The sequence below is a fragment of the Aotus nancymaae genome, unplaced genomic scaffold (genome assembly GCF_030222135.1).
Source record: "Aotus nancymaae isolate 86718 unplaced genomic scaffold, 86718_ANA_hifiasm-v0.15.2.pri h1tg000059l, whole genome shotgun sequence".
Lineage (NCBI taxonomy): Eukaryota > Metazoa > Chordata > Mammalia > Primates > Aotidae > Aotus > Aotus nancymaae.
The window spans coordinates 8,585,448-8,612,013 of record NW_026988473.1 but is presented as its reverse complement, the minus strand read 5'-3'; the positions used below and the strand labels follow the sequence as shown (position 1 = coordinate 8,612,013).

Genomic DNA, 26,566 nt, shown 5'->3' with positions numbered 1-26,566 from the left:
TCTGCAGCCAAAAAGAGACTAATATTTAAAATATACAAGGAAATTTCTACACATGAGAAACAGAGACCCTAGTGGGAAAATGGGCAATGAGTGTGAACAAGCAATTTGCGATTAAGAACCTAAAAGGTTACATAAATATGTGAAAGATGCTCCTTGATCATAAAGTAATTGCATATTAACCTAACAATGAGATATTGTTTTCCACCTATTTGGCAAAAATGATAAAGCTAGATAATGCCAAGTGGGGTAAGGATGGTGAGTTTAAGTGCCCTACGGTATTGCTGGTCAAGGGTGGGTGGTGTGGACATTCTGCACAGCAAGCTGCCTTACTTGCCAGACTGTCTATATGTCTACTACACAACCAATAATCCATTCCTGGGAATGTATATATGTATACACACACACACACACACACACGCATCACACAGGAGCCTAAAGACACATAATGAAGATGCTCTTCATTGCAGAGACTAGCTTGGGAAGGCAGGTATGATATTGTGACATAATAAAAATTTGGTCTCTGCCCCCAGTTCCCGGCACAGAGCACCTCAAACCCTTAGAATTTCCTGGGTGATTGATAGAAGTCTCTTTTATTCTAATGAAGTGACTCTTGCTGGGCTTTCTGGTCACCAGAAACACCAAGCCATGGTTAGAAGCTCGGAACTTTCAGCTGCACTGCCCCCTGCCCCACCAGTCTCTGGGGTGGGGACAGGAGCTGAGAGTAGAGTTGATCACCAATAGCCCATCAATTTAATCAATCATGCCTAAGTGATGAGGCCTCTGTAAAAATCCAAAAGGACTGGGTTTGGAGAGCCTCAGTTTCTGAATGTGCTGGGAGGGTAATGTGCCCAGAGAGGGCATGAAGTTCCACGTCCCTTCCCCTATACTTCATCCCGCATACATCTTCATCTGTATCATTTGCAATATACTTTATAATAAACCAGGAAAGTGGTTCCCTGAGTTCTGTGGTCAGTCAGAAGTAGGAATGGTCTACAATTATAATTGGACTTTGAAGTGGGGGCAGTCTTTTTTTTTTTGAGATGGAGTTTCACTCGTTGCCTAGGCTGGAGTGCAATGGCGAGATCTCAGCTAACCTCAACCTTGGCCTCCCAGGTTCAAGCGATTCTCCTGCCTCAGCCTCCAGAGTAGCTGGGATTAGAGGTGTGCACCACCACACCAGCTAATTTTGTAGTTTTAATAGAGACAGGATTTCTCCATGTTGGTCAGGCTGGTCTCGAACTTCTAGCCTCAGGTGATCCGCCCACCTCGGCCTTCCAAAGTGCGGGGATTACAGACATGAACCACCATGCCCGGCCAAAAAATAGCTATTTTTAAAAGGAGTGCAAAGCAAGAGTTTAGCACAGAAACTGGTACGTGGGAAGGGCTCCCTGAGTGTCAGCTATTGCTAATTAATTAAGAAACAAATAGTCCAAAGACAGGCAGTGCTCTTCCCCAGGCACACATCTTGATAAGTTCCATGGAGAGGCCTGGTCTGTACCTGTCTTGCCGTGATCATATTTTCAGGAGTCTGGAGCAGTGTTTGGCAGTTGATTTGTCTTGAATGATTGAACAAAAACTAGTTCACGACAGAGCCATCCAGGAGAATGTTCACCCCGTCCAACTATTCTACACAATTGACAGAAATATTCCTTTCTAATTTCTTTTCTTTTTTAGAAAAAATTAATAGACCTTCATTCTGTCCTCAAAGGCTGAATTAGGGGTTAATTAGGATTAACCACATTTTGTATTTATATGTCCTTTCCTATGATGGACATGTAAGTATCAAAGCACAGAAATGTCACCTCAATGCCTGTACAGCTTTCCCCTTACCCCCAAGACTGGGAGAGTCAAATTTAGAATCCCAGGCCCTTGCGGGTAAGCCTGACAGTTTCAGTGAGCTCTGGAGGGGGAGGTGCCTACAGGGTTTGCTGATCCAGAAAGCAGCAGAACTGGGTAGGCTAAGGGAAGTGAGTCAGTGTCTTACCGTACATGGATTTCAAAACAGTAGGGACTGCAGACTTCATGGTGTGAAGAAACACATCTGACAGCTTTGTTATTACATCAGGGAAGCTGCAGTCAGCAGACACCTACGGGATGTAGACGGTTTGTTTTGACCACACCCCTGTCGATAGTTACAAGACAAGCCAAAGCAGAAAGCCCAGACACCATGACTGGCAGAAAAGCGACTATTTGCGGAACTATTTTATGTAACACAAAAAACCATGTTTTCAATCTGTAAGGCAGAGTTTTCACGTCTCTGTGTGTGCACAGACCAAACAATTGTGATGGCTCTTGCCTACAGGAAACGGCAGAATAGTCCATGTCCTTCCCCAGTGAGATCACCACTTATACACTTCTACAGTGCCTGGGGCTTCTTTACCTCTTTTTTTTTTTTTTTTTTTTTTTTTTTGAGACAGTGTTTCGTTCTTGTCACCCAAGCTGGAGTGCAGTGGCGAGATCCTGGCTCACTGCAGCCTCCACATCCCAGGTTCAAGCATTCTCCTTCCTCAGCCTCCTTAGTAGCTGGGATTAGAGATGCCCACCACCACACCTGGCTAATTTTTGTACTTTTAGTAGGGACAGGGTTTCGCCATGTTGCCCAGGCCGATCTTGAACTCTCGACCTCATTTAACCTCAAAGTGGGTGATCTGCCTGCCTTGGCCTCCCAAAGTGTTAGGATCACAGGCGTGAGCCACTGTGTCCAGCCTTCCTTACCTCTTTGTAAAAATCTCCCTCTGTGACAGCCCTGACCTTGCTCACGGAGGGCATAGTCTTCTTATTTGAGTCTTTAGAGCCAGCAGTGGCTAGCATGCTAGACTTACCCGGAGAACTTTAAAAAATTCCAGTACTGGCTGGGCAAGATGGCTCACATCTGTAATCCCAGCACTTTGGGAGGCTGAGGTGGGCAGATCACCTCAGGTCAGGAGTTCGAGACCAGCCTGACCAACATGGAGAAACCCTGTCTCTACTAAAAATACAAAATTAGCCGAGCATGGTGGTGCATGCCTGTGATCCCAGCTACTTGGGAGACTGAGGCAAGAGAATCACTTGAACCTGGGAGGCAGAGGTTGCAGTGAGCCGAGATTGCACCACTGTACTCCAGCCTGGAAGACAGAGCAAGACTCCGTCTTGAATTAAAAGAATCTCTGGAGTTTGGACTCAGGCAAGTGTTTTTTAAGCTCCCGAAGAGGGTCCTGACTGGGTCAAGGCTGAGTAGCACTGCTTTTGTGTCTTGCTGGTAGGACGCATTCGGTAGATTTATTAAACAAAACCTGATTCCTTCAGTGAAGGCCAGTGACAGAGTCCTTGTTCTGGGCATTTTACTGGGCCAGGTTGTAAGTAAGAATCATCTGCCAAGGCACAGGCCTGTTGGCCCTCACCTCCTGTGGCTCCCAAAGCAAAACTGTTACCGGATGGAAGGTCTTGACTGTGAGTTGTCCAGGTTCTTGGCATGTCGAACAAAGAATTGAACACGACGTACAAAGCAACAGAAGAACGAAACAACAAAAGACAAACAAAGCAACAAGACAGCAGACTAACGGAAGCACAGATTTAGTAAAACGGAAGTAATTCCACAGAGCAGGCGTGGGCTTGAGCAAGCAGCACAGGAGCCATCCTCCCCTCATGTAAGGGTTTTTATTAGGTTAAAAGAATTTGGAAACACCACTAGGTGCCCTTTAGAGGCCTCCGATTTGGTTTTACTTTTTCTTTTTTTTTTATGAGACAGGGTTTCATCATATTGGCCAGGCTGATCTCGAACTCCTGACCTTGTGATCCACCTACCTCAGCCTCCCAAAGTGCTGGGATTACAGGCATGAGCCACTGTGCCTGGCCTCGAGGCCTCCAATTTGTTATACCCTATGAAGGATTGGCCTGTGACCAATCAGAGGCTGAAGTGGAGGCTCAGCCCACGATCAGGCTGAGGTAAAAACTTCTGTCTTAGCTGGGTGCAGTGGCTCACGCCTGTAATCCCAGCACTTTGGGAGGCTGAGGTGGGCCGATCACTTGAGGTCAGGAGTTTGAGACCAGCCTGGCCAACATGGTGAAACCCTGTCTCTACTAAAAATACAAAAATTAGCCGGGCATGGTGGTGCACACCTGTGATCCCAGCTACTGAGGAGGCTGAGGCAGGAGAATTGCTTGAACCTGGGAGGCAGAGGTTGCAGTGAGCCAAGATCATGCCACTGCACTCCAGCCTGGGTGACAGAGACTCTGTCTCAAAAAAACAAAAAAACTTCTGTCTTGCCATCACAGGAGCGACGATGTGACCTGCGTGCTGCCTAATCTTGCCCAGAACTGGCTGCACCTGCTGTTCTTTTGCTTCTATCCAAACCCTTGGTTTACCCTGACCCTATTCTCCTGCCTTGATATGGTTTTGCTGTGGGCACAAATGGGGCCCAAGGGCCTTCAGACTCAACAAGTATGGGGCCTTGGCATCGCTGCTCCTGGATTTGCCATTCACCTGGTGCTAATCTGAGAGGACCCCAAGAGAACCCACTTCTGTAGCTCCCTATTAGGTGTCCAGCTTCTGGGGCAACTGTTTTTCAGCACAGTAGCTCCAGGGTTAGGACGGCAAGGGCTGGGAGCTGCAGCTGGGGTTCCAGCAGAACCCAAGGGCCCCTCTGCTTAGAGCTCTCATTCCTCATCCTCCAGCTTTCCTTGACTCCAAAACACCATCAAGTCTCTCTATTCCGTATGACAAAGATAGGATTAAAGGGGGAAAATATAACTTGCTTCTCAGGTGACTGAGAAGGTGCCAGGGGTAGCACAATTTGAGCCATGAATGCCAGTGACAGGGTAAGTAGCAATCGTTGCATTGTTTGGACTCTGTTCTCTAGAGAAACCCTTCAGATATTGTCACCACAGGAGCAGCCCAAACTGGGTCTACTCTGTTGATAGCAAAATGTTGAGTTACTTTTTTTTTGAGAAGGAGTTTCGCTCTTGTTACCCAGTCTGGAGTGCAATGGCGCGATCTCGGCTCACCACAACCTCCGCCTCCTGGGTTCAGGCAATTCTCCTGCCTCAGCCTCCTGAGTAGCTGGGATTACAGGCACGTGCCACCATGCCCAGCCAATTTTTTGTATTTTTAGTAGAGACGAGGTTTCACCATGTTGACCAGGATAGTCTTGATCTCTTGACCTCGTGATCCACCCGCCTCAGCCTCCCAAAGTGCTGGGATTACAGACTTGAGCCACCGCGCCTGGCTGAGTTACTTTTTAGGTATAACAGAGCCCAAAACTGTTAAGTCCTGTAGCCTGGGCATGCCAAATAGAAAACTAAACGTCAGGCTGGGCTAGGTGGCTCATGCCTGTAATCCCAGCACTTTGGAAGGCTGAGGCAGGTGGATCACGAGGTCAGGAGTTTGAGACCAGCCTGGCCAACAGGGTGAAAACCCATCTCCACTAAAAATACAAAAAGTAGCTGGGCGTTGTGGTGCACGCCTGTAATCTCAGCTACTTGGGAGGCTGAAGCAGGAGAATCGCTTGAACGTGGGGGGTGGAGATTGCAGTGAGCCAAGATCGTGCCACTGTACTCCAGCCTGGGCGACAGAGCAAGACTCTGTCTCAGAAAAAAAAAAAAAGAAAAGAAAAAAAGAAAACTTAACTTCTAAAACACCCAATACCCAAACCAACAATTCCTCCCCTCTGAACCAAGAAGACTAGAACAAGATCAGACATCACAGAATCTGAATGAAGCAGGAATGTTTTCAGAAGCGAGGGATTCAGGCCAGGTGCGGTGGCTCACGCCTGTAATCCCAGTACTTTGGGAGGCTGAGGTGGGTGGATCACCCGAAGTCAGGAGTTCGAGACTAGCCTGGCGAACATGGTGAAAGCTGCCTCCCTAGACTCTGTCTCAAGAAAAAAAAAAAGACCTAGGATCAATAGAAAGGAAATATCTGGGTTTCCTTTGTGGAGAAAAAGGTTGTGGAGACCAGAGTTCTTATTGTGCAGAGGAAGTCTTCAGGTAGCAGGCTTCAGAGAGAATAGATTATAAATGCTTCTCACCAGGTCTGTGTTGATTTTAATGCTGGGGAGGTATATGAGGCATGTTAGACCCCCATTTCCCATCATGCCCTGAAGCAGTCTCTTCAGGTTAAATTTTTTTTTTTTTTTTTTTTTTTTTGAGACAGAGTCTCACTCTGTCACCCAAGCTGGAGTGCAGTGGCACAATCTCAGCTCACTGCAACCTCTGCCTCCTGGGTTCAAGCAATTCTCTGCCTCAGCCTCTCAAGTAGCTGGGATTACAGGCATGCGCCACCATCCCCGGCTAATTTTTGTAGTTTTAGTAGAGACAGGGTTTCACCATCTTGGCCAGGCTGGTTTTGAACTCCTGATCTCGTGATCCACCTGCCTCAGCCTCCCAAAGTGCTGGGATTACAGGCGTGAGCCACCACACCAGGCCTCTCAGGTTAAATTTTAAGAGTGCCCAGGCAGAGAAGGAAGTCCATTCAGATGGTCCGGAGCCTTAGAATTTTACCTTTACTTTATGGTGCACATCTGGCAGCCTGATAACAGTATCTGAGACTAGAGATCACAACAGCTAATACTTTTTTTTTTCATTCTGAGACAGAGTCTAGCTCTGTCTTCCAGGCTGGAGTGCAGTGGTGCAAACTCGGCTCACTGCAACCTCAGCCTCCTGGGTTCAAGTGATTCTACTGCCTCGGCCTCCTGAGTTGCTGGGATTACAGGAACTCACTACCATGCCCAGCTAATTTTTGTATTTTTAGTGGAGACGGGGTTTCACATGTTGGCCAGGCTGATCTCAAATTCCTGACCTCAAGTGATCCACCTGCCTTGGCCTCCCAAAGTGTTAGGAATACAGGCATGAGCTGCCACACCTAGCCCACAACAGCTAATACTTTTTTTCAAGTCATGGTAAAATATACATAACAGAAAGTTTACCATTTAACGTTTTTTTTTTTTTTGGTCTGGGACACAGTTTCGCTCTTGTTGCCTAGACTGGAGTACAGTGGCGTGATCTCGGTTCACTGCAACCTCTGCCTCCCGGGTTCAAGCAATTCTCCTGCCTCAGCATCCAGAGCAGCTGGGATTATAGGCATTAACCACCATGCCTGGCTAATTTTGTATTTTTAGTAGAGACGGGTTTTCTCCATGTTGGTCAGGCTGGTCTCGCACTCCCGATCTCAGGTGATCCACCCACCTCGGCCTCCCAAAGTGCTGGGATTACAGGCATGAGCCACTTCGCCCGGCTTTTTTTCTTGTATTTTTAGTAGAGACGAGGTTCACCATGTTGGCCAGGCTAGTCTCGAACTCTTGACCTCAGCTGATCTCCCGGCCTCAACTTCCCAAAGTGCTGGGATTACAGGCATGAGCCACCATGCCTAGCCCAGGCGAGCAGACTTTTTAAGGATAACTTGGTGGGTTGCAGGGGAGTCAGTAAGGCAAGGGTGCTGATTGGTCAGGGATGGGATGAAATCATAGGGAGTCAAAGCAGTCTTCTTGCACTGAGTCAGTTCCTGTGTGGGGGCCATAAGCTCAGACGAGCCAGTTTATTCATTTGGATGGCACCACCTTACCCATCAAGTGCAGGGTCTGCAAAATATTTCAAGCACTGATCTCCTAAACCATAATTTCTAATCCTGTGGCTAATGTTATTCTAGTTCCCGGGCAAGAATGAAGTCTGTTTTGGGAAAGGGCTGCTGCCGTCTTTGTTTAAATTATAATCTACAAACGAAGTTTCAACCAAAGTCAGCTCAGCCTACCTCCAGGAATGAACAAAGACAGCTTGGAGGTTAGAAGCAAGATGGAATCACTTGAGTTAGGTCTCTTTCACTGTCTCAGTCATAATTTCGCATTCCTGCTGGCATTCACCTGTGCAGGCTCCCAGCTTGCAGGCTGCTGTTTGTTAGAAAGTGATTTGGGGCTGTTTTTCATTAATAAGAATAGCCTTGGCTGGGCGCAGTGGCTCACGTCTGTAATCCCAGAACTTTGGGAGGCCAAAGCGGGTGGATCATGAAGTCAGAAGATTGAGACCATCCTGGCCAACATGGTGAAACCCTGTCTTTACTAAAAATACAAAAATTAGCCGGGAGTGGTGGTGCACACCTGTAATCCTAGCTACTCAGGAGGCTGAGGCAAGAGAATCGTTTGAACCAGGGAGGCAGAGATTGCAGTGAGCTGAGATGGTGCCACTGAACTCCAGTCTGGCCACAGAGCAAGACCGTAGCTAAAAAAAACAAAAAAACCTTACCAAGGACTCCCATGCCCTTGCTATCTGCCTAAGTAACTTCTTCTCAACTCCTATATCGATAGGTCTGTTGCCCAAAGTGCCTGGTGAGTCAATATGCAGAGACACCCGGTTACAGCAGAAAAAGAGGTTTAATTGTAAAGCCCCTGAACCAGGCGATGGGAGGAGACCTCAAATTCATTTTTTTTTTTTTTGAGACGGAGTCTCACTCCATCACCCAGGCCTGAGTGCAATGGTGCGATCTCGGCTCACTGCAACCTCCACTTCCCGTGTTCAAGTGATTCTCCTGCCTCAGCCTCCCCAGTAGCTGGGACTACAGGCCTGCGCCACCACACCCAGCTAATTTTCGTATTTTTAGTAGAGATGGGGTTTCACCTTGTTGGTCAGGCTGGTCTCGAACTCCAGACCTCAAGTGATCCACTCACCTCGGCCTCCCAAAGTGCTGGGATTACAGGCGTGAGCCACTGCGCCTGGCCAAATTCATCTTTCCAAGAAATTTTGGGATAGTGTTTTTTAAATGCTTTGGAGTGGGCTGACTTGTGGAGATTGCTGGCTGATGGAAGAGTGCAGGGTAAAGTCATGGTGCTGGGAGATAAACAAACTGTATTCGCATGCTCATTTCCTTTCTTCTGTTGGAGTCTTCAAACTGGTTGGCATCCGCTGTTGTGCTAGAATTCAGAATCTGAAAAACATCTTAAGCAATTGATAAACAGAAGCCATGGTCGGGCACGGTGGCTCATGCCTGTAATCCCAGGACCTTGAGAGGCTGAGCTTGGAGGATCACGAGCTCAGGCGATGGAGACCATCCTGTCCAACAAGATGAAACCCAGTCTCTACTAAAGATACAAAAAATTAGTCGGGTGTGGTGACGCGAGCCTGTAGTTTCAGCTACTCAGAAGGCTGAGGCAGGAGAATCGCTTGAACTTGGGAGGTGGAGGTTGCAGTAAGCTGAGTGTGCCACTGTACTCCAGCCTGGGCCACAGAGCGAGACTCCATCTCAAAAGAAAAAAAAAGCCATATGATTTTTTTGAAATCATCTCCAATTTTATTGTTCAAGATAACATTCTTGTGCAGGGTAATAAGTACAATAAGAATTAGCAACTCAGTTCTACTTCCCCTAACCAAAATATATCCCTTATAGAAATTAAGGGTTCAACCCAAATCCACTTCTAATAAAATACCTCAATTTTAGAGTTTGAAAACCAGACTGCACTAGCAAATTGATACAATAACCCACTCTAGCATCTGTAGCTCAGGGCTCTGTCCCCTCCCCATGACTTCCAGGCCACTAGACCAGCAGATAGCTGAGCTGCGTCCCCAAGCTCACACACGAACTTCCTTGCTTCCAAAACGCTTATGTCTTACTCCCCAAGAACTGGCACACCCACAGAAGATAACAATAATCTGCTTCCACAAACAGCAAAGAATGCTTCATGTACCAGTCAACTGCTGCTGCAAGAATTCTTCCCCATTCCAGAAACCTGCAGATTTTTCCCCCTCGCCAAGCAAGGCCCCACAGCAAACCAAGAAAAACAGACACGGCTAGCTGCCTGAATAGCAAGCACAGGCCCCTTTCAGAGAAGCAAAACAACCCTTAAGATCCCTGGCGAGCACTATAGCGATTGCACAGATCAGCAACCTCCAACCGCGTTGTCTCAGTGAACAGGTGCACAAGGTGTCCAGGGTGCTGAACAATAAGAACAATGGGATGCCGACGATCAGTATTACGGTTGCAAGGAAGTGGGTCAAAGTGCAGCCTGATTAATGCTCAATTATAACCACATTTCTGTCCAGGGTTCTTGTTAACCCTGTGAAGGCAGCTTCAGGAAGAGTACGGAGCATTTGAAATCAGCACCGTTTTTGAGAACTTTGGCCTATCCCACCAGCGGGCCTGTGGGTCTTCCTTTAGAAATTTACCAAACTGGCTGGGCACAGTGGTTCGTGCCTGTAATCCCAGCACTTTGGGAGGCTGAGACGGGTGGATCACATGAGGTTAGGAGTTCAAGACTAGTCTGGCCATCATGATGAAATCCTCATCTCTACTAAAAATACAAAAAAAATTAGCCAGGAGTGGTGGCGGGCGCCTATAATCCCAGCTACTCAGGAGGCTGAGGCAGCTTGAACTGGGGAGGTGGGGGTTGCAGTCCGAGATTGTGCCACCGCACTCCAGCCTGGGTGACAGAGTGAGACTCTGCCTAAAAAAAAAAAAAAGGAAAAGAAATTTACCAAACTTGGCCGAGAGAGGCTTGAGAATGACTCCTCGTGGTGTTATAAGCAGAATTTTCAATGCTGCAAAAGAAGTAGCATCCGAATATCAATTTCCTCAGCAAGGCAATTTACTTCTATAGAAAGGTGTGGCTCACAGATGGAACGATGGTGAGCACACCTGGACAAGGAGGGAAGGGTACTTATGCCTGACAGGGGTTGCCCCTACTGCTGTGTCATTCTGCTATTGGCTAGGGTTAGACCACACAAGCTAGACTAATCCCGACTGGATATTTTAAATAGAGCAGGGGTCAGAGCTGGAGTGGCAGGGTAGGTGGTTTGGCGGGAAGGACGGTTATGGGTGGGTCAGAGCAGGTAGCCAGGGGTGACCTAGGTCAAAGAAGGTGACTGGAGCAGGTGACTGGGATGACTCAGGACGGGGCAGGGGACCAGGGGAACACATGTGAACTACTGACTAGAACTGGTGGAAAAGGTTGTTTACTGGAACTACAAGGAAGTTAAACTTTAAAATAGAGAATTAAAGAGTAAGAGAGCTGAACATACTGACATACTGAGTCTTTGAAGAGGAACCTGGGGTTCACTATGTCTCACAATAGCAAAAGCGAGTCACATAGCGAAGACAGGACAGGTGTTTTTCCTTTAGTAAACTTTCTAGATTCTGACAGCCAAATCATTTTTCACATTGATACCAAATATATCCTAAAATGTGAGTTTAATCATGCCTCTCTCCTCCTCAAAAACCCACAGTAGCTCCCTATTGCCGACAGAGTACAAACATAAATCCATTTGGCATGAGATGTGCTCCATTCCAGAGCCCCCCACTTCCTTTCCAGCCCCATCTGCCACCTCCTCCCCAGCACCCTCGCACTCCCGGACACACTGCGTGCTGCTGCGACTTAGCTCTTCTCCATCTCTTCTCTAGCCCCAGCCACTCCCTAAATGCTTCCTCTTCTGTAAACCTGCCCCCACCTGGATCCTTTGGTCAGAATTGATCTCTTCTTCCTCAGTGCTGTCACAGCAAATAGTGGGTGAGTCTACTGAACCCTTGTGCTGCCCTGCCTTGGATTACTGTGACATGTTTATGAGCCATTTCTACCATAGACAACAAATACCACAAGGGCATTGGCAGTGAACTCACCTTGGTGTAGGGCAGAAATCCAGACTTCCGTTTTCGGGCAATGTGATACCCTGTCTGTGCTGCATCCTTCCTGGGCCTCTGCTTCTCTACCTTTTTTTTTTTTTTTTTAATTGAGATGGGAGTCTCACTCTGTCATTCAGCTGGAGTGCAATGATGCGGTCTCGACTCACTGCAACCTCTGTCCCCTGGGTTCAAGCAATCCTCCTGCCTCAGCCTCCTGAGTAGCTGGGATTACACGTGCCTGCCACTGTGCCTGGCTAATTTTTATATTTTTGGTAGACATGGAGTTTCACCATGTTGGTCAGGCTGGTCTCAAACTCCCGACCTCAGGTGATCCACCCACCTCAACCTCCCAAAGTGCTGAGATTATAGGGGTGAGCCACTGGACCCGGCCTTCTCTATCCTTTTCATAACAGTGTTTTCTAAAACAGGATTGGAGGACGGTGGTGACTGTTAAAGTCACTCCTGTTTCTGATGGCAGTGTTAGGTCTCAATCCACACAGGATGGGGTGAAAGAAAAGATCAAGTCGGCCGGGAGCAATGGCTCATGCCTGTAATCCCAGCACTTCAGGAGGCTGAGGCGGGTGGATCATGAGGTCAGGAGTTCAAGATCGGCCTGGCCAAGATGGTGAAACCCATTCTCTACTAAAAATGTGAAAATTAGCTGGGCACAGTGGCAGGCGCCTATAATCCCAGCTACTCAGGAGGCTGAGGCAGGAGACTCACTTGAACCTGGGAGGCAGAGGTTGCAGTGAGCCAAGATCGTGCCACTGTACTCCAGGCTGGGTGACAGAGTGAGACTCCATCTCAAAAAAAAAAAAAAAAACCATCAAGAACTACTGCTTGGCAGCCACATTGTTTGAAAGAAAAGCCCCATTTCACCTGCCATTGCCTTAACCCACTGAAAATGGGATTTGGTCCCTACCGAGCTGTCCAGATTCCTTCCTCCAAGGCGATACCTCAAGAGCAAAGCCTAGCACATGACTCAGCACTCGACACCACCAGCAGTGTTTGCTTTGTCAGTTTTCAAACGGTCCTTCCCTAGCTGTCACCTCTTGCCCCTGTGGCTGTCCTTGTCTATATCTCCTAAACTGGAGCATCTCCCTGAGCCCAACTCACATTGGCAATGCTGTTTGCTTCTTCTACACTGTCCCCAGACAACTCAGTCACTAGTGGGGCTTTGGTTGCTGCCTAAATGCAGAAGAACTTGGTCTATGTGCTAGATCTTTCTGAGCTCTAGATCTTTCTGAGCTGACTGCCTACCTGGATGCCCCAAACGCTTCAATTTCTCCCCTCACTGAGGCTTTGGTGGGGAGAAATATTGACTCCAACTCTTTATCCCAATGCTTCACTGTGGGCAGAGTATACACCTCGCCTCTTGATTTTGGACTTGGCCCTGTGACTTCCTTTGGCCAGTAATGAGGGTGAGGGCTGGAAGCAGCAGTGTGCCACACCTGAACCTCTGGCATGGCAGTGAGAAGAGCTTCCCCTGGCAAGCTGCTACCTCCTGTGTCTGGGCCCAGAATGAGCACACATGGAGCCAAGCCCAGCTGCCCTCACCAACCCACGGACATAAAACAAGCAGGGCAAGCCCAGTATGGTGGCTCATGCCTGTAATCCCAGCACTTTGGGGGGCTAAGGTGGATGGATCCTTTGACCCCAGGAGTTCAAGACCAGCATGGGCAAACATAGTGAGACTCCATTGCTACAAAAAATAAAATGTATTTGCCAAGTATGATGGTGCATGCCTGTTGTTCCAGCTACCTGGGAAACTGAGGTAGGAGGATTGCTTGAGCCTGGGCTGAGTCAAGGCTGCAGTGAGCCATGATCATGCTACTGCACTCTTACCTGAGTGACAAAGTGAGACCCCTGTCTCAAAAAAAAAAAAAAAAAGAAAGCAAGAAAGAAAGAAAGAAAAGAAAAGGAAAAAAGAAACAGTCTCCACTCCTGCAGACTGAACGGAGCCACTGGCCCCCACAAATAAAGAACTGTGATTTTAAGCCACTGGATGTTCAGAGGTTTGTACGCAGCATTATTGTAACAAAAACTAAACAATACAATCTTGAATGAAGTTGAATGTATAAAACCTCAATATGCAAATTAAGATTAGTTGTGCAGGGAAAATCCACATCACCACCACCAAGGTCAGGAAATGAATCATTGCTCAATGCCACAGAAGCCTCCATGTGCCCCTCCTGATCACCACCTCCTCCTTCACCCATGGAGGTAATCAAGATTAATTTCCTTCCTTCCTTGCTTTCTTCCTTCATTCCTTTCTCCTTCCTTCCTTCCTGCCTTCTCTCTCTTTCCTTCCTTTCCTCTCTCCCTTCCTTCCTTCTTTCCTTCCTTCTCTCTCTCTCTCTTTCTTTCTGTGCAGTGGCGTGATCTCAGCTCACCACAACCTCTGCCTCTCAGGTTCAAGCGATTCTCCTGCCTCAGCCTCCCAAGTAGCTGGGACTACAGGTGCACACCACCATGCCCAGCTAATTTTTGTATTTTAGTGGAGAAGGGGTTTCACCATATTGGTCAGGCTGGTCTTGAACTCCAGACCTTAGGTGATCCATTCTCCTTGGCCTCCCAAAGTGCTGGGATTACAAGCATGAGCCATTGCGCCTGGCCCAGAATATATTTTGATACAGGCATACAATGCATAATAATCACAACAGGGTAAATGGAGTGTCCATCACCTCAAGCATGTATGCTTTCCTTGTGTTACAAACAATCCAATTTTAATTTTAGTTGTTATTAAATGTACAATAAGTTATTATTGACTGTAGCTATCCTGTTGTGCTATCAAATACTAGGTCTTATTCATTCTGTTGAATTATATTTTTGTGCCCATTAACCATTTCCCCTCCACCCCCCACTACCCTTCCCAGCCTCCGGCCATGAGTTTGTTTTAATTGTTAGCTTCTACGAATAAGTGAGAACATGACCAGGGGTGGTGGCCCACACCAGTAATCCTTTGGGAGGCTGAGGCAAGTGGATCACTTGAGCCCAGGAGTTCGAGACCAGCCTGGGCAACATGGTGAAACCTCATCTCTACAAGAAATACAAAAAAGTTAGCCTGGTGTGGTGGCAAACACCTGTAGTTCCAGCTACTTGTGGGGCTGAGGCAGAAGGATTGCCTGAACCCAAGAGGTCGAGGCTGCAGCGAGCCATGATTATACTGTTGCATTTCAGCCTGGGTGACAAACTGAGATCTTGTCTCAAAAAAAAAGATGAGAACATACAAAGTTTGTCTTTTTGTGCCTGGCTTATTTCACTTAATGACATAATGGCCTCCAGCTCCATCTATGTTGTTGCAAATGACAGGATCTTATTCTTTTTTTATGGCTGAATAGTACTCCCTTGTGTATGTGTACTAAATTTTCGTTATCCATTCATCTGCTGATGGGCACTTAAGTAGCTTCCAAATCTTGGCTATTGTAAATCACACTGTAATAAACATTGAGGTGCAGGAATCTCTTCAGTGTACTGATTTCCTTTCTTTGGAGTGTATACCCAGCAGTGGGATTGCTGGCTAGATCATATGGTAGCTCTACTTTTAGTTTTTTTTTGTTTGTTTTTTTTTTTTGAGATAGAGTTTTGCTCTTGCTGTCCAGGCTGGAGTGCAATGGCACAATCTCGGCTCACCACAACCTCTGGCCTCCTGGGTTCAAGCGATTCTCCTGCCTCAGCCTCCTGCGTAGCTGGGATTACAGGCATGTACCACCATACCTGTAATCCTAGCTAATTTTTTATTTTTAGTAGAGACTGGGTTTCTCCATGTTGGTGAGGTTGGTCTTGAACTCCTGACCTCAGGTGATCCGCCCACCTCGACCTCGCAAAGAGCCGGGATTATTTTTAGTTTTTTGAGGAACCTCCAAACTGTTGTCCAGAGTGGTTGTACTAATTGACATTCCCACCAACAGTGTACAAGGGCTCCCTTTTCTCAACATCCTCACCAGCATTTGTGATTGTCTGTCTTTTGGATAAAAGCCATTTTAACTGGGGCGAGATGATCTCTCACTGTAGTTTAAATTTGCCTTTCTCTGATGATCAGTGATACTGAGCATCTTTTCATATACCTGTCTGTTATTTGTATGTCTTCTTCTTCTTTTTTTAAGACGGGTCTCGCTCTGTCACCCAGGCTGGAGTGCAATGGCGTGATCTTGGCTCACTGCAACCTCTGCCTCCCGGGTTCAAGTGATTCTCCTGCCTCAGCCTCCCAAGTAGCTGTGGTTACAGGCGCCCGCCACCATGATAAGCTAATTTAAAAAAAAAAAATTGGCTGGGCGCGGTGGCTCAAGCCTGTAATCCCAGCACCTTGGGAGGCTGAGGCGGGTGGATCACGAGGTCAAGAGATCGAGACCATCCTGGTCAACATGGTGAAACCCCGTCTCTACTAATACAAAAAATTAGCTAGGCACGGTGGCGCGTGCCTGTAATCCCAGCTACTCAGGAGGCTGAGGCAGGAGAATTGCCTGAACCCAGGAGGCGGAGGTTGCGGTGAGCCGAGATCGCGCCATTGCACTCCAGCCTGGGTATCAAGAGCGAAACTCCGTGTCAAAAAAAAAAAAAATTTTACTAGAGATGGGGCTTCCCTATGTTGGCCACGCTGGCCTTGAACTCCTGACCTCAGGTGATCCACCCACCTTGGCCTCCCAAAGTGCTGGGATTACAGGTGTGAGTCACCATGCCCAGCCCTGTATGTCTTCTTTTAAGGAACGTCTATTCACATCTTTTGCCCATTTTTAAAACAGAGTTTTCTATAGAGTTGTTTGAACTCTTAATCTGGTTATTAATCCTTTGTAAGATATTTGCAAATATTTTCTCCCATTCCGTGGATTGTCTCTTCACTTTGTGGATTGTTTCCTTTGCTGTGCAGAAGCTTTTTAACTTGGTGTGATCCCATTTGTCCATTTTTGTTCTGGTTGCCTATGCTTATGGAGTATTGGTCAAGAAGTTTTTGCCCAGTTCAACGTCCTGAAGATTTTCTCTGATGTTTTCTTGTAATAGTTTCATAATTGGAGGTCTTAAATTTAAGTCTTTTATTTTTTTGAGATGGAGTCTCAGTCTGATGCCCAGGCTGGAGCACAGAGACGCGATCTTGGCTCACTGCAACCTCCACCTCCTTGGTTCAAGCCATTCTCTTGCCTCAGCCTCCTGAGTAGCTGGGATTACAGGCACCCACTATCACACCTGGTTAATTTTTGTATTTTTAGTAGAGACAGGGTTTCACCGTGTTGGCCAGGCTGATCGAGAACTCCTGACCTCAGATGATCTTCCTGCTTGGCCTCCCAAAGTGCTGGGATTACAGGCATGAGCCACCTCACCTTACCCAGATTTAAGTCTTTAATCCATTTTGATTTGATTTTTGTACATGGTGAGAGATAGTGTCATTCTTTTGCATATGGGCATCCAGTTTCCCCAGCACCATTTATTGGACAGACTGTCCTTTCCTCAATGTATGTACTTGGCACCTTTGCTGAAAATGAGTTCACTGTAGATACACGGGTTTGATTCTGGGTTCTCTATTCTGTTCCACTGGTCTATGTGTCTATTTTTATGCCAGTACTATGCTGTTTTGGTTTCTATAGCTCTGTGGTATAATTTGAAGTTAGGTAAGGTGATTCCTCCAGTTTTATTCTTTTTGCTCAGGATAGCTTTGGCTAGTCCAGGTCTTTTATGGTTCCACATAAATTTTAGGAAAGCTTTTTTTCTATTTCTGTGAAGAATGTCATTGGTATTTTGATATGGATTGCCTTTAATCTGTAGATAGCTTTGGGTAGTATGGGCATTTTAACAATATTGATTCTTCTAATCCATGAGCATGGAATAGCTTTCCATTTTTTGGGTCCTCTTCAGTTTCTTCCATCGATGTTTTATAGTTTTCATTGTAGAGATCTTTCACTTGTTTGGTTAATTCCTAGGTATTTAATTTTATTTTTAGCTATTGTAAATGGGATTAATTTCTTGATTTCTTTTTCAGACTGTTCACTGTTGGCATATAGAAGTGCTACTAATTTTTATATGTTGATTTTGTATTCTGCAACATTTTTTTTTAAGACGGAGTCTTGCTCTGTTGCCAAGCTGGAATGCAGTGGCGCGATCTCAGCTCACTGCAACCTCCACCTCTCTGGTTCAAGTGATTCTCCTGCCTCAGCCTCCCAAGCAGCTGAGAATACAGGTGTGTGCCACCGCACCTGTCTAATTTTTGTATTTTTAGTAGAGATGGGATTTCACCACGTTGGCCAGGATGGTCTTGATCTCTTGACCTCATGATCCACCCGCCTCGGTCTCCCAAAGTGCTGGGATTACAGGCGTGTGCCACCACACCCACCCTGTATTCTGCACCTTTACTGAATTTATCAGTTCTAACAGTTTTTTGGTGGCGTGTTTAGGCTTTTCCAAATGTAAGATCGTATCATCTGCAAACAAGGATAATTTGACTTTTTCCTTTCTAATTTGAATGTTCTTTATAGCTTTCTCTTATCTGATTGCTCTAGCTAGGACTTGCCTTTTGATTGTTGTTAAGTTGTATGGATATCATCTTACTGTTCGTATTGCTTTGTGTCCTGTTACATTTGCTCAGTATTGTTTACGAGCCTCATCCAAGTGTTACATGTAGCTACAGTTTGTTCATTGCCATCACTGCATAATATGCACGACATGAACTTACTTTTACATTCATTTATTCTGCTGATGATGGATATTTCAGATGTTTCCAGTTTTTTTTGTTGTTGTTGTTGTTGTATTACAAACAATCCTGTGTAAGCATTCCTATATATCAGGTCTGGCAAACTTATTCTGTAAAGGACAGATAATAAACATCTTAGGCTTTGTGTGTACATCTGGTTTCTGTTGCATATACATTCTTCTTCTTCTTCTTCTTCCTCTTCTTCTTCTTCTTCATCTTTTAAAATAGAGATGAGGTCTCACTATATTGCCCAGCAAGTCTGAAACTCTTGGGCTCAAGCGATCCTCCTACCTCAGCCTCCCAAAGTGCTCAGATTACAGGCACAAGCCACCACACCCAACCTACATTCTTTCTTTCTTTTTGTAAAAGTAAAAGTACTTTTTAAAAAGAAAATGTAAAAACCATTTAATTTGATTAATTTATTTATTAGAAATGGAGTCTCACTCTGTCACCCAGGCTGGAGTGCTGTGGCACGATCTTGGCTCATTGCAACCTCTGCTTCTCGGGTTCAAGCAATTCTCTGCCTCAACCTGCCGAGTAGCTGAGATTACAGTAGCTGTGCCCACCACCACATCCAGCTAATTTTTGTATTTTTAGTAGAGACAGGTTTTTACCATCTTGGCCAGGCTGGTCTTGAACTCCTGACCTTGTGATTTACCTGCCTCGGCCTTCCGAAGTGCTGGAATTACAGGTGTGAGCCATTGTGCCTAGCCATAAAAATACATTTTTAAATGTAAAAATTGTTCTTAGCTTGCTGGCTGTACAAACACAGGTCGTGGGAGCTGGCTTTGGTCCATGGGCTTCGATGTGCCGACCTCTGCTTTCTGCTCCTGGGTGCATGTGACAAACATTTCTCCAGGAGTGTGATGGTTTGCACATCTTTTGCCTCACTGGGTGATGCCCATCTTAAATTCAGCATATGGAAAATGGAAATTTCATCTTCTCAAGCAAATGAATCTGTGGGTACCAGTTTCCTAGAGAAAATGACATTCCTGTGGTTGCCATGGGAACTGAGCCCTCTGCAATGTCATCCCCCTTCATTCCAGATGGTAGTGACTGGCACTACTGTCCAGCAGGGTGTCCAGCAGGGTGTCCATCAGAGTAGGCCAGGGAGGGTGGTACCAGACAGGTCAGAGGTGGGTCACAATGCATTGAGGCTGGATGGTGAGCTTGGATTTTAATACACCTGTAATAGAAAACCAGTTTAAGGGCAGGGCGCAGTGGCTCACGCCTGTAATCCCAGCACTTTGGGAGGCCGAGGCGGGTGGATCACGAGGTCAAGAGATCGAGATCATCCTGGTCAACATAGTGAAACCCCATCTCTACTGAAAATACAAAAATTAGCTGGGCATGGTGGCGCTTGCCTGTAATCCCAGCTACTCGGGAGGCTGAGGCAGGAGAATTGCCTGAACCCAGGAGGCGGAGGTTGCAGTGAGCCAAGATCACACCATTGCACTCCAGACTGGGTAACAAGAGCGAAACTCTGTCTCAAAAAAAAAAAACAAAAAAGAAAAAGAAAACCAGTTTAGTGGGTGAAGCAGGATGGAGATAAATGAGTTACGTTTTAAAAGGATTACTTTGGGCTGGGGGAGGTGGCTCACGCCTGTAATCCCAGCACTTTGCAAGGCCGAGATGGGTGGATCACCTGAGATCAGGAGTTTGAGATCAGGCTGGCCAACATGGCGAAACTCCGTCTCTACTAAAAATCAAAAAAACAAAAAAAGAAAGAAAGAAATAGCTGGGTGTGGTGGCAGGCACCTGTATTTCCAGCTACTTGGGAGGCTGAGGCTAAGGGTTCCTCTTGAATCCAAGAGGCAGAGGTTGCAATGAGCTGAGATTGCGCCATTGCCCTCCAGCCTGGGTGACAGAGCGTGTCTCAAAAATAATTATTATAATGATAAAAATAAAATAAAATAAAAGGATCACTTTGGCTTCTGAGAATGGATCTTAGGGGGACGAGAGGGGAGGCAGAAAGCTCCCAGAGGAGTCTCTTGGCAGGGACACCCACGGCTCCAGCCACCTTGCACCTGAGAAAGTCTCTGAGCCATCCCCGCCCTTATCCCCTTGCACATCCTGTACTCCATTTCTGCAGCCTGCTCTCCCCTAATCCAGTCAACATAGTTCAAATATTCTACCCCGGCTGACCCCACTCCCAAGCCCCCAGACTTTTTCAGTAGACAATTAGGTGGCCCCACTTCACATGACTTAAGGATAAAATGTGACACATGCCTCAAATCTGTTTTTTTTTTTTAAAGGAAATATATTTTATTTTATTTTAGACAGAGTCTTGCTCTGTTGCCCAGACTGGAGTGCAGTGATGCGATCTTGGCTCATTGTAACCTCTGCCTCCTGGGTTCAAGTAATTCTTGTGCCTCAGCCTCTCGAGTAGCTGGGATTACCAGTATCCGCCACCATGCCTGGCTAATTTTTGTATTTTTAGTAGGGATGGGGTTTTGCCATGTTGGCCAGGCTGGTCTCAAACTCCTGATCGCAGGTGATCCACCCCCCTCAGCCTCCCAAAGTGCTGGGATTATAGGCATGAGCCATCATGCCTGGCCAAAACGGTTTTCTCACTGAGCTTCAGATAACTTTATCTTTGAGTCTTATCTTTGCAGTTCAGCTGACCACAGGCCATTGAGTGGAGGGTTGAAGGAGAGAATGTGGAACTGAATCTGTTATCTGGCAACCACCTGGGAGACTGGCAGGGCAGAGATGGTTCTGACTGTGGCGATTAGGAAGCAGGGCCGAGTGGCTGCACCTGCTAGCTGGGTCACCAGGAAAGATACAGGTGACTAGAGTGTGTGAGCCTAAACTGGAATGCATGGTGTATGTGACATCCTCAAAAGAGTAAAGGCAGGTGGGGGTGAGTTGGAGTGATTGCAGCAATAGCGGCACCCACGCTGTACCATGGGGAGAGAGCTGGAGGTGCCTAGGGCTGGAGCTAGAACACACCTTGACATGGCTTAACTAAGGGTGAGTCTCTCTTATCGCTCCTCCTGCAACGTTAATTACCATTAACTGTTAGCAGTTGTTACAACCGCCTCTGCCTCAAGATATGGGACAGAAGGCACTGCTGGTTCCCCTTGGCTCCGCTCCCATCTTTTCTCTGGAGAAACTGCAATACAAATTAACTCATTAAAAAAAGGTCAATCTATCTAGCTAGTTTGGAATAAAGGGAGAAGAGGAGGAGGACGGAGTCTCATTCTGTCACCTGGGCTGGAGTGCAGTGGTGCAATCTCGGCTCACTACAACCTCTGCCTTCTGGGTTCAAACGATTCTCCTGCCTCAGCCTCCTGAGTAGCTGGGATTCCAGGCACCCGCCATTATGCCTGGCTAATTTTTTGTATTTTTAGTAGAGACAGGGTTTCACCATGTTGCCAGGCTGGTCTCGAACTCCTAACCTCGTGATCCACCCCCACCTCAGCCTCCCAAAGTGCTGGGATTACAGGCGTGAGCCACCGCACCCAACAACATTTTGATTTTCTTCCTTGTTATGTCAGAGTCAGATTGGAAAGTAAGTCATGATATACAGGGTCAAACAAAACCCATCTGATGAGAATTTACGGTTTGTAGGGCATGACTCCCCAGACCCCTTAGGTGGGAATTTTGGCAAGATAAAAAAATCAGAGCTTAGTCCTCAATGCGAATCAGCAATGTCAGCACTTCTTAAAGACTCTGGGTACAAATTGATCAGATTACTGTGTAGAGGCTTCTGTGATAATCACAGAGGTGGATCTAGAAGGCTGGCAGAAGTTAATTAGACAGGAACAATTTGTTTTGTTTTTTTTGGCTAAAAGGCAAAGCAAAGAATACAATAGAATGCCAGAATGCCAAAGGGTTTCTTGGGTAATTGAAACACATTAAGCGACTCAGGTCTGTATCTCAGAGTTATTCACACCCAAGGCAGTTACAAAAGCAGGCTCCTGCCAGCGAGGTGGCTCATGCCTATAATCCCATCACTTTGGCCAAGGCGTGCTGATCTCGAGGTCGGGAGATAGAGACCATCTTGGCTAACAGTGGTGAAATCCCATCTCTACTAAACATAAAAAAAAAATTAGCTGGGCGTAGCGGCGTGCCCCTGTAGTCCCAGCTTCTGCGGGGGCTAAGGCAGGAGAATGACTTGATCCTGGGAGGCGGAGGTTGCAATAAACGGAGATCACACCACTGCACTCCAGCCTGGGCGACAGAGTGACACTCGGTCTCAAAACAACAACAACAAAAAACAGGGTCAAAGAGCACCTTTGGTGTTGCCCATAATTGCACTGGATAGCGATAAGGAAGAGAAGAAAGAGTTGCCTTAAAATTATTAAGATCGCCAACCAGGATTGCAACATCCCTAGTTACAAATAGTGTAGGAGAAGCAGAAAACTCCCTGTATCCGAGGAGACCAGTCAATGTCACCGTGCGCTACTAAGACAGGCAGTTCCTTGTCGGGAATGTGCAGAAGAGGCTGGCTCCGGATCCCAGTCCCTCCTTAGCTGGGTCAGCATAACCTGCCTCAGAGTCCCCCGGCTTGCTGGAACACCTCCCGTTTCCTACACTATGCACCCGGAACCTAGTCCTAGAAATGCACAGTGGTGAGATAATGTGGGTGACTGGAAGGTGGTGCTTTATTCCTGTGTCCCCAGAGGGGCCCCAGGGCAGCGGCCAGGCAGCACCCACAAGGCTGACCTGGCAGCCTCGATGTTACCCCAGGTCTCCTTCCAGAACACTTGCTTGTATCCTCCGGTATATATGCTAAATTTCTCATTTTTTGGGAAAAGAGCTGGGTGGTTATTTTTCATTTTCAGAGATCCTCAAAGGGTAAAGCCAACCAAAAGGGGATTTTGGATGTGCAGCCAACCCCCAGCTCAGCCCTCAGGCCTGGCTAGTGCCGCAGGAGGCTCTGAGAGCCCTTGGAGGTCCCACTACCGGGGGGTCATTTGCTTATTCATTTAGTAAATATCAGTGTAAAGAATGGAAGGGTGGGCCGGGCTCCTTGGCTCAGCACTTTGGGAGGCTGAGGCGGGCAGATCACCAGGTCAGGAGATCGAGACCATTCTGGCCAACATGGTGAAACCCCATCTCTACTAAAAATACAAAAATTAGCTGGGTGCGGTGGTGCGTGCCTGTAATCCCAACTACTCAGGAAGCTGAGGCAGGAGAATTGCTTGAACCTGAGAGTCAGAGGTTGCAGTGAGCTGAGATCGCGCCATTGCACTCCAGCCTGGTGACAGCGAGACATCGTCTCAAAAAAAAAAAAGAAAAGAAAAGAAAAGAAAGGTGGAGGGTGCAAACAGCACAGTCTCCACACTCCAGAGAGCCTCTGCTCACCCAGCTCATCGCCATCCTCCAGACTTCTTCCTTCCTCTACCAGATCCAAGCCAGAGATCAGGGCCATACCTCGGATTCTTCCTTCTCTCTCTCTCTCTTTTTTTTCTTTTTGAGATGGAATCTCATTCTGTTATCCAGCCTGGAGTGCAGAGGTGAGATCCCAGCTCACTGCAACCTCCATCTCCTGGGTTCAAGCAATTCTTCTGCTTCAGCCTCCTGAGTAGCTGGGACTACAGGCGTGCACCACCACGTCCGGCTAATTTTTGCATTTTTAGAAGAGACGGAGTTTCACCATATTGCCCAGGCTGGTCTCAAACTCCTGACCTTGTGATCCGCCTGCCTCAGCCTCCCAAAGTGCTGGGATGACAGGCCTGAGCCATGGTGCCCAGCCTCTTCCTTGCCTTTCATGCTCCCTTCTCCATCTTCCTCCCCTGCTCCCTACTATCTAATCGATCACTGAACTTTCTCAATCTCACCTCTTACAACTTCCCAAATGATAAATGTTGATAACTGAAGACAATGGGTGCTCGGGGCATGGAGGTTCATTGTACGATTCCCTCTCCTCGTGCAGGAGTCTGAATGTTTCCAAAACCGAAAATTACATTTAACAAAAAATAAAGGAATACAATTTCTCAGGTCGGTCCCCTCTGCTCTGTTACTTGCAGAATCCGGACTTTCACCGTCCCCCTTGCCCACTTCAGCCCCCAGCCTCCAACTACCCCGACCAGCCACCCTTGGATGAGCAGATGTGTTTCCCTCAGTAGTGACGTGGATGGCAGCAGGGACTCCTTCTTCCAGACAATAGTTTAAACTGCTTTTAAGTGAATGAGTTTCAAGACATGTGATACAGTTAGGCACATAGCCAGATGTACTTTACCCCAGGCTGGGGCTCAGGGCCCAGGTTCTAGTCCCAGCAACGCCTCCAACAGGGTGTGAGGTTGAGCTATTTCTTCCACTTCTGTTTTGTTTATTTATTCATTTTTTTTAGTTTTGAGATGGAGTTTCGCTCTTGTTGCCCAGGCTGGAGTGCAATGCGCAATCTCAGCTCACTGCAACCTCCGCCTCCCGGGTTCAAACAATTCTCCTGCCTCAGCCTCCCGAGTAGCTAGGGCTACAGGCATGTGCCACCATGCCCAGCTAATTTTTGTATTTTTTTTTTTTTTAGTAGAGACAGGGTTTCACCATGTTGGCCAGGATGATCTCGATCTCTTGACCTTGTGATCCACCCGCCTCAGCCTCCCAAAGTGCTGGGATTAGAGGCGTAAGCCACTGTACCCAGCTCCACTTTTGTTTTATACAAATGAAATACACAAAAGCATCACTAGCCCTTGGCCCTGGCTTTCACTGTCAAAGGGATTTGAAGAATTTTGTCATATATTTGAACCTCAAAACAGTCCTGGGGAAGCAGGGCATGTTTGAAGATGATTTCATCCACTGCTTTCTTGGTATGAACTAAGCACCTTCGCCTCCCTCCCTCTTCCCAGGGAAGGCTCAGACATGTCTGGCTCCAGTAAATTAACGACCTCATCTCAACTGACTTATTTGTGTGAAACATGTTCAAAAAGCAAAGCAAATAGAAAAGAGGAGAAGTCTTGCAGGAAGAAGGAAAGCAAACACACAGTTCAGCTTATTAGGATAAATGTTTAAAGGCGTGTGTTTTAAATTATGCATCAAGAAACAGGCATGCCTAATTTTAGGCATTGATGAAGGTATTTTATGCCATACAACCAGTAATCATGGAGAGGCCATCTGAACCCGTGTATTTGATCATTTTACTAAAATATCTCCCTTCTTTCTTAAGGAAACAAACCCATATAAATCCAGTGGAAGGGAAAAATAAATGTGGTGGTAGTGAGAGGTCACTGAACTGTAACCCTTCGGCTACAGTGAGCCATGATGGCACCACTGCACTCCAGCCTGGGTGACACAGCGAGACTGTGTCTTTTAAAAGAAGAAAAGAAAAAAAAAAGTCCCTTGGGTCTAGTTCCAGTGTCGCCACACAAAGGTCACCTCTCTGCTCTCCCATCCTGCCTTTGTCACAATCCTAACCCATTTAGAACCTAAGTCAAGGCCTGGACAGAGTCATTCTAAGGCAAAGTGTGCGTGCGAGCATATGTGTGTGTGTGTGTGTGTGTGATTCCCAGTGTACGGATTTCCTTTTTACTTCTGAGATTGTACCTTCTGGGGCAGGCAGAAGCCTTTCTTCTTTCAAGTCTTTCATCTTCAGTGGCTATTTTCCATCCCCATAGCCCGAGTTTAAGAAAATCTATCCTTAAAGAAGAAGTCCGCCCTCAAGTCTTAACTCCCATTTTTTGAGACAGTGTCTCTCTGTCTCCCAGGCTGGAGTGCAGTGGCACGATCTTGGCTCACTGGACTCAACCTTGAACTCCTGGGCTCAAGCGATCCTCCCGCCTTGACCTCCCAAAGTGCTGGGATTACAGGCATGAGCCACCACACCTGCCTAATATTTTTTTTGAGACGTAGTCTCACTCTGTCATCCAGGCTGGAGTGCAGTGGCACAATCTTGGCTCACTGCAACTTGCAACCTCCACCTCCCCGGTTCAGGCGAGTCTCCTGCCTCAGCCTCCCGAGTAGCTGGGACTACAGGCGTGTGCCACCACACTTGGCTAATTTTTTGTATTTTAGTAGAGATGGGGTTTCACTGTGTTGCCCAGGCTGGTCTCGAACTCCTGAGCTCAGGCAATCCACCTGCCTCAGCCTCCCAAAGTGCTAGGATTACAGGTGTGAGCCATCACACCCAGCCTAATTTTTGTATTTTTAGTAGAGATGGGGTTTCACTATGTTGGTCCGGCTGTTTTCAAACTCCTGACAGATGATCCGCCTGCCTTCGCTCTCAAAGTGCAGGGATTATGGCGTGAGCCACTGCACCAGGCCTTATTAACTCTCTAGAAGGCATTAGCAGCCCCAATTTGCTTGCTGAACAGATCTTCTTTGCATGACTTGGAAAAAACTCCTCTCAAAAATTTCACATATGGACT

General features: G+C 46.9%; 1 pseudogene; it reads right to left on the bottom strand.

The window, feature by feature from the left end:
* LOC105718543 (small ribosomal subunit protein uS5-like) overlaps positions 1-23,634 on the bottom strand; it is a 30,718-nt pseudogene extending 7,084 nt beyond the window's left edge.
* Between the last annotated feature and the right edge of the window lie 2,932 nt (positions 23,635-26,566).